Source organism: Triticum aestivum, chromosome 2A, assembly GCF_018294505.1.
Source record: "Triticum aestivum cultivar Chinese Spring chromosome 2A, IWGSC CS RefSeq v2.1, whole genome shotgun sequence".
Lineage (NCBI taxonomy): Eukaryota > Viridiplantae > Streptophyta > Magnoliopsida > Poales > Poaceae > Triticum > Triticum aestivum.
In genome coordinates, this window is record NC_057797.1 from 532224806 (window position 1) to 532234041 (window position 9236).

Sequence of the window (9236 nt, forward strand, 5' to 3'; positions counted from 1 at the left end):
CAGTTTAAGTTGTATAAACAATTATGTTCTCATGTGATGCACATTACAAGTGCTGCCAATGTTGTGTAGTTTCTCATACTTATATTCTGTCTATGCTGTTGTGTCTTAAAAATATATGAGTTGAACTGTGTCTCTATCTTGATTAGGGAACATAAACTAGAATGATATGGACAATACAGTGACCATAGTACATAGATATATGTTTGTTTCATGTTGTTATCCTGTCCACCTTACTACTGAACCGGTTTACCAAAATGAGTTTCGTATACTACAAGCTAAACCTGTGATGTGTCTGCTTGTTTCTCTTGTAGTATGTAAACAGAATATTGGAGAAGAGCACCCCACTATGCAATGGTAGAGAAAGTAATACAGATAAGGTTCAAGATAGTGAGACAACCTTGTTGGTCTCCAAGAAAGGTGATAAAAATGATCTTGTAGACAGTGAGAAAACCCCACAGTCCTACATTGATGTCATGTTCGAATTACTGGCCAGTACCGCTGGCACAAGCTCTTCGAACTCGCTGCCTGAATCACTTCGGCTTCTTCAGTCTCAGCTACAAGCTGAAAGGCATCAGTCAGCTGTGCTGCGGCAAGAAGCCGAAGGACTGAGGAAGTCCCTGTAGAATTCAGATGCGTACTTTCTTGTGCAACAGCAAGCGCTGGAGGATTTAAGCGCCAAACAAGAGAAAGTTAGTAAGCTTGCTAAGCATCTTGCCAGCATTATGGGTACCCAGGATATTGTTTCTTGAACTCTTCTTGAGTGGTTTCAGTTCTGGACTTGTTTTGCTGTGGCGTTTATATGTTGTTGTTCCCTATATTTGCACTGGTGGCGAACTTTGATGCCTAGTGGATGTAATATGTGTAATAGCCGTGATAGCCTAGCATAAGTTGCTTGCTTATTTATTTCCTTGTTGTCTTGTTTATTTGTTTGCTTGTAGTCAGTGCAATATGGACACTGGGCCTCGTACGGGCCGTAGAAATAGTGGGCCTTCTACGGGACGTAGAAATAATAGGCCTTCTACGGGCCGTAGAAACAATGGGCCTTCTACGGGCGGTAGAAACAATGGGCCTTCTACGGGCCGTATCATCAATGGGCCTTATACGGGCCGTATGATCGATTGGCCAAACATGCTAGAGTTGGAATCGTCCGTTCATGGGCCGACCATAACGGGCCATCGTTAATAGGTCGTATTTGATTACGCTATGAAAATGGCCCAACGTATTAACGGACCACAAACGGGCCGACTGTAACCACGGGCTGAATTTGGCCCACAAGCAGAAAATGACAGTAACGAGCCGTAAGTAAACGAATGCTGGAAATGAGCCCAAGAATAAATGGGCTCTGAGAAGGCTGAAAGATAACATGGGCTGGAAATGGCCCAACGGAATAACGGGCCGTTAATGGGTATAAAGTGATACACTGTTCATTACGGGCCAGTTTCACCACGGGCCGTTAATGGGTGTAAATTGATACACTGTTCATTACGGGCCAATTTCACCATGGGTCGTTAATAGGCCAAGAGTTACATAGGGCCTCATATGGGCCGAAAGACGTCATGGGCCATACATGGGCTAGAAGTGAAAATGGGCTGGAATCATATTGGATGGCCCAGATGATGCTACTGGGCCTAATTTGGATAGAGCGTAACGGGCCTTGGGTTAGCGGGCTGTAAATGGGCTATATGCGAACATGCCGTTAACAGGCTTTCCATGGGCCGGCCCGCCACCTTTTGACCAAGTCAAACGGGCCGGCCTTTTCACAGGAATGGGCCTCTGTTGGGCCGTGCCACGTGTTGACGTATCATAGGCGCCTTCTGTCCAATCAGTGGATGACATCTGTCCCAACGATGAGCCGACACGTGTTTCCTCCAGCCAATGATGATTTTACACGTAGAAAATCCCCATTGGTCGGGGCTGTTAACGGGTTATCGGATCCAAAACCCGACCCAATAGCTTAACGGCATTCCGTTACGGTGGATGCCACCTATCAATCACCCTTGACGAAAGCACTTCTGTGACACGCGATTTATAGTCATGGAAGTGGACACTTCCGTGATGATAATTTTGGTAATGTCATGGAACACTTCTACGACAGCACATGTATGACTATCTTGATTCTGTCATAAATTTGTCATGGATGTACATGCATGACAAAAACACGACCTACTGTGACAAACACGTATCATCACGGAAGTGTATTTGTTGTAGTGCAAGCATCATCAAAAAGGGATATTTCAAAAGAATCAACGGGATCATAGTAATTATCATAGCATTCATCCTTCGGTAAGCATGAAGGGGAATTAAACAATGTGTGAGTTGAAGAGTTACTCTCATTAGAAGGTGGGCACAGGTGATCAATCCGCTCTTCCTCCTTTTGTTCTTCGCTCTCCTCCTCATCTTTTTCATCCAATGAGCTCATAGTTTCATCAACTTCTTCTTCCATGGATTCCTGCAAAATATTAGTCTCTTCTTGGACAGCGGAGACTTTCTCAATAAGCGCATTAATTTCATAATTGTATTCATAATTCTCATCACAATATTTCAGGATAGCTAAATTTTCAGGTCTATAAACCGAATCATCAAAATCTTCAAACTCTTTAAACATAGATTCAATTTCATAAGCACCCATAAAAGCAACAAATTCTTCTATTTGTTCCACATCATAGTAATCATATATACCATTAGCATAAGAAGCTAAGGTTTTATTATCATTAAATTCGCATAAAAAGGGAAGGTGTGGAGCCTTCATCCTAGAGCAACAAGTATAATCATATCTCAAGCATAGTTGCCTAGCGTACCAATTCAACATATGAATTTGATCCCATAATAGTTTCCCTTTTTGTGTCAAGCGGTAATCCCTAAAGTATTCATGTTGATCCAATGTTACTCCCATTACATAATTGAATGGGGTTTTCTCAGGATTATTAAAGTAGTACATAATATCTTTCACATAACCAACATCGAGGGTTTTAGGAGGTTCCCCATCTCCATGAGCAGAAAGTACGCCTAATTTTTTTGGTATTTCGTGTTCCATATCCATAACTAAAGATAAAGAACAACTAAGAACAGCAAATAAAAATTACTTAGTGATAAAGCAAACAAGCACACACGAGAATATTCACACCACGCTATTGCTCCCCGGCAATGGCGCCAGAAAAAGGTCTTGATAACCCACAAGTATAGGGGATCACAATAGTTTTTGATAAGTAAGAGTGCCGAACCCAACGAGGAGCTAAAGGCAGAACAAATATTCCCTCAAGTTCTATCGACCACCGATACAACTCTACGCACACTTGACGTTCGGTTTACCTAGAACAAGTATGAAACTAGAAGTACTTTGTAGGTGTTGTTGGATAGGTTTGCAAGGTAATAAAGGGTGCACAAATAAAAGCTAGGGGCTATTTAGATAACGACACAACTAAATTAGTTTTAGTAAAGAGTGCTTTGTTATGAGAAAGTTATTTGTCCCTAGGCAATCGATAACTAGACCGGTAGTCATTATTGCAATTTTATATGAGGGAGAGGCATAAGCTAACATACTTTATCTACTTGGATCATATGCACTTCTGATTGGAACTCTAGCAAGCATCCGCAACTAATAAAGATCATTAAGGTAAAACCCAACCATAGCATTAAAGCATCAAGTCCTCTTTATCCCATAGGCAACAACCCCCTTACTCGGGTTTGTGTTTCAGTCACTCATGCAACCCACTATAAGCGAATCATGAACGTCTTGCAAAACCTACAGCGGGAATCCCTCATGCTTGCGTGACACGGAGAGCACCATAGGACAGCACCAATAATAAAACATGCAACTCAAACCAATCTTGATCATCAAATAACCCATAGGACAAAACAGATCTACTCAAACATCATAGGATAGCCATACATCATTGGGAAATAATATATAGCATTGAGCACCATGTTTAAGTAGATATTACAGCGGGTAAGAGAGAGGTTACACCGCTGCATAGAGAGGGGAAGAGTTGGTGATGATGGCGGTGAAGTTGTTGGTGAAGATTGCGGTGATGTTGATGGCCCCCGGTGGCACTCCGGTGCCACCGGAAGCGAGGGAGAGAGAGCCCCCCTCCTTCTTCTTCCTTGACCTCCTCCCTAGGTAGGAGAAGGGTTTCCCCTCTGGTCCATGGCCTCCATGGCATGGGAGGGTTGAGAGCCCCTCCGATATTGGATCTGTCTCTCTGTCTCTCTCTGTTTCTGCGTTCTCAAATTCTACCCTTTCACCATTTCTTATATTCCAGGAGATCCGTAACTCCGATTGGGCTGAAATTTAACACGATCTCTATCCAGATATTAGCTTTCTTGCGGCGAAAGAAGGGCACCAACTGCCTTACGGGGTGGCCACGAGGGTCAGGGGCGCGCCCCCTGCCTCGTGGCCCCCTCGGGTATCGTCTCACGTGGATTTTTCTTCCCAAAAATCATATATATTCCAAAAAATATCTCCGTTAGTTTTTATCCCGTTTGGACTCCATTTGATATGGATATTCTGCGAAACAAAAAACATGCAACAAACAGGAACTGGCACTGGGCACTGGATCAATGTGTTAGTCCCAAAAATAGTATAAAAAGTTGCCAAAAGTATATGAAAGTTGTAGAATATTGGCATGGAACAATAAAAAATTATAGATACGACGGAGACGTATCATGCGCCTCATCCCTCTCGGCCCCACCGCTCCTCTGCTTTTGTGTGCATGACATGCAGGCCAGCTCAACTGCGGCGACCATCAACTCTCTACCACAGCCACACCCGATTGGACGCGGTTTGCCTACTCCGCTGCTGTGCTCCGATCTGTACTCCCGCACCATCGAATTTTCAGCCAGCGGCTGTGACACATTTCGTCCCGGGCATCAATCCTCAGCTGGAGTACTTCTATACTACAGGTAGTACCCGCCGGTGTGGCCATCTACGCCTCGTAATGCCCCGACGCCCAACTGTGGCACCCTCGCCACGGCCACGCCACCACCGGCCGGTTCATCTCGAATGAGTGAGTCATGAACCACACCACCACCATGAGAATGACATGTGGGCCAGACACATTTAAGGTCCGCATGTCATTGACTCATAGGCCGGGCACTAAGCCACTGAAGTTCGGTCCCGTGGGCCCCAAGAGGGAAATGTAACTCCTGCGGCAGGCCTTGTGGTGCTCCCGCAGTACGAGCTCGTGCCAAACCTAGAATTTGTTTCTTACTACTATCAACTACTAGTAAGGTACACATGCATTGCACGCATGAGATTCTGGTGGTTTGTGCATTATGCTTCTACATGTGGAGTCTTCTAGATTCTACATGTGGCAAAATCTGGTGGAATGTAGAAGATATCCAACGGCCAGTAGTTCTCGGATTTGCCACCTTTGTACCGTTGGATTGGCTTCATCCAACGACCAACTTTCAAAGTTATGGTTTTGTTTGCAGCCTAAGGTTGCGACGCCTAAGCTTAGGCGTGCCACAAGTGTGTTTGGTTGCGTTCTCGTCTCAGCATAGTTGTTCCCTCTTCATGCATGCTCAACTCAACACCCCTCTTCATGGATGCTCTCTTCATGCATGCTTTTAGTGTATTTGTGCTAATCTAGTGTGGACTCATCCACCCTCCATACACTCTACCAAACACCCAAAAGTGGGTCGAGAAGGGAACTCTTGGGATCATGCACCCTTCATACACCCTACCAAACACACCAGGCATGTGTTTGGTTCATTGCTACACTTGTGGCTTGCCACACTTTTCTAGCTACATGGTCCACATGTCATAGACTCAACTTCTTGCCAAATCTTGCCACACTTGTGGTGGCCATTTTGTTAGCCACATTTTTGTGGCAGACACAGTTTGCCTAAGCTTAGTTGTGGCAAAGTTAGTCATGAATGAAGTTCAACCATGGAGTCTTCTAGATTCTACATGTGGAAGAATCTGGTGGAATGTATATGATATCCAACGGGCAGTAGTGTCGGAGTAATGGGCCACGGGTAGGCCAACCCAAGTCCCATAACCTTTCAAGACACCGGGGCAGGCTGCGCCCCTCAAGACCCCAGGACAAAGAGCCGCCTCCTGAGGAGTCGACGGCAAGGCGGCCGACTGCCCGCTCACGGCCGAGTCCCAGGGACGACTTCCAGAGAAGCCGGCTTTGGGGAGTCGGCCTGTGACTCCAACAAACCCCATGACCTCATCAAAGGGGACGAGGCAGGGGCATGGCTACAGCGAAGCCCACCCCCGCCCCTCACCAAGGGCAGGCATGGCCACAGCACACCATACCCCGGAAGATCTCCGCGCGGCGTGGCACTGTTGCCATGCCGGCCCTAACATCAGCACCACAGGGCCGAATCCTGCACCCATGACGGCTTGTCTGTATGGCCTGGAGGCAGCAGGCCCCACCAGTCAGTGCGACCTCGGGAGACGGCAGGAGAACCACCAGTCGGAGCCGTCGGGAGTCGGCCCGAGGGAGTCGGCCGAGCCCTCCCCCGGGGCTCACGCGCCATTAATCAAGACGTGATGGGGAGTGGCAACAGTGATCGCCCACCAGGCGGCGGGGCTGTTGCCACGACCTCATGATCAAGCCCGCGTCATCAGAAGCACGGCTACAGTAATCAGCAGCCGGCAAGACCCGCCTGCGGCGTACGCGGCCTGTCGGCTCCGTACCAGGCCAGTCGGCGGGCCCCAGCGATCGGCAGAGAAGACGGAGGCCAGAGGCACTGACGGCTGGGCCCGCGTCCTGCCGGATTACCATGGTACCCCTGGGGGGTAGGCCTATATAAACCCCCCTGGGGCACCCATGCAAAGGGTTGGAACCCATTAGCTCTAGACCAGATCATATAGAAGGGAGAGAGCTAGCCTCACCCTCTCCTACCACCAGAAAACACCTCAAGGAGCAACCGTGTAAACACTTTAGCCATAGTAATCATGCGGAGACCCCGCAGAGCAGCAGTAGGGGTATTATCTCCCCGGAGAGCCCCGAAGCTGCGTAAGATTCGCCGGCGTGCATGTCTTCGCCTCATCCCGTTTCCAGGCACCGGCGACGTTCTACTCGCCCCCACCATGATAAGCCATCCGTTGGCATATGTCGAACCAAACCCCCGACATTTGGCGCCCACCGTGGGGCCTGGTGCACCACCGCTCGGAGATCTGCTCTGGACGGGAACCCTTTTCCTCCCTGGCGAGCACAGCCAGCCAGGCACGCCAGACGGAGTTTGCACCGACGCGCTAAGAAGCGTCGAGATCGCCTGCGCAGTCAGCTCCTTGGCCGAACTTGTCAGCGAGGTCCGCCTCTCTGACGAACCTGCATCCAACGCAGGTACGGGCGGCCCCGAGAACCTCCTCGCGGGCCTCCTCGATCAACTCCACGATTCCGGCGAGCCTGCCGTAGACTTGGAGTCCGTAGGCTCCACTAACCCGATGCTGGTCGACTCCGACACCGCGTTGCTCGACGTGTTCCCCACTAATGTGGTGGTCTACGACGAACCTCTCCCCCACGCAAAGAGCAATGGAAGCACCGTCACCGAGGTGCTAGTCATCAGTCATGATGAGCTCCCCGGCGGAGGAGCGCACGACTCGCTCGGCGCAGCACTGCAAGACCTAATTGCGCCCATTCCGGAAGACGCTGACGCAGAGACGTTGGAGGCGTGCCGCCTTCAGCTCGTTGAAGGTGCGAAGAAGCTGGCCAGCATGAGGCGCTTGTCAGAAGCCTACCAGCGGGAGATGGATCGCGCCGTCGGTGGCTCGCCGGCCCCGGCGGGGCCCAGCCGCCTTGGCGCGGTCCGGCAGCGCGGCGTAGCCATCGGCAACCTGTTTGGGGCAAGCCGCCCTGTGTACGCTACACCAGCGGAGAACATCCGAGCCGTCCAGGCAGCGGCGCACGAGCTGGACAATTTCGAGGGCGAACAATGCCGCCTCATGATGGACCGAGTCCAGCGGCTTCTCGACGCAGCTGTCACGCAGAACGTGGCCGACTGCCGCACGGAGGCGCCTCAACGGCCCGTCGACGACCTTCACCAAGATCAAGGCGCGACGTCTCGGATGCCGACTGGCGGCGCCCGAGGAAGAAGAGACAAGGAGCCGACTATCAGCCACAGTCGGAATCGCATTACCACAGAGCGCGACCGAGACGACCGCCCAAGAGCAGTGGAACGACGGGAAGACTGTCCGCCTCCCCCTTCCCGCAAGGAGAGGCGAGTCTCCATGCCGCCTATTGACCATCCGACTCTCGGTGACCGCCTTGGCTGCCGAAAGGGAGTTGGAGAGAATGACGCCCGCCACCGGATCGACCGACTCCACCGATCCTTAGCGCTGGAAGAAGAGGACGAGCTGGGTCTACCTTGTTTCGGGCCCCGCATTTGGGACGAACCCTTTCCCAGAGGGTTCACACTCCCAAGAGACAGGCCCAAGTATACCGGCTCCATGATGCCGGAAGACTGGCTAGTCGACTACTCCACGGCTGTCAGCATAGCAAACGGCAACAAGCGTGTCGTCGTAAAGTATGTTCCGCTCATGCTCCAGGGCACGGCCCGGACATGGCTGAACAGCCTAAAGCCCCACAGCATCAACAGCTGGGTCGACTTCACCGAAGCGTTCGTTTGCAACTTCACCAGCACGTACAAGCGTCCTCCCAAGCCTTGTCAGCTCTCCTTATGCGTGCAAGGCCCCGACGAGTCGACTCGCGATTACCTCACGCGTTGGGCCGAGCTCCGGAACTCCTGCGAGGGCGTGCACGAGGTGCAGGCCATCGAGTACTTCACGGCCGGGTGCAGAGAAGGCACCCTCCTCAAGCACAAGCTCCTTTGCGACGAGCCAGAAACCCTTGATGAGCTGCTGATCATAGCGGACAAGTACGCCACAACCGACTCCTCCATGAAGGCGGAAATTCAAATCAGCACAACTGGTAAAGTGGCTCCTCAAGCTCCAAGAACTCCAGCGGCAGATGCCGGCCGGCGACAACAAGCGCAAGGCCCCGCAGCCGGCTTCCAGCAGCCGACAGGTCGCGACTGTTGAAGCCCAGCAGCCAGATGAGCAGCCCCCGCCCAAGCGACAGAAAGGCGGCAAGCCAAACTGGTTGCCTGCCTTCTCCTATGAGCAGACCTTGGATGGACCTTGCAAGTTCCACAGCGGTGCAAAGCCGTCGAATCACACCACCCGGAAGTGCCACTGGCTCACCAGGATCGCCAAGGGAGACGGCCTCCTGCCTCCCCCACCTGTTGGGCAGCCGCCTCCGCCGCCGCCCCAGCAGCCGGCTGTC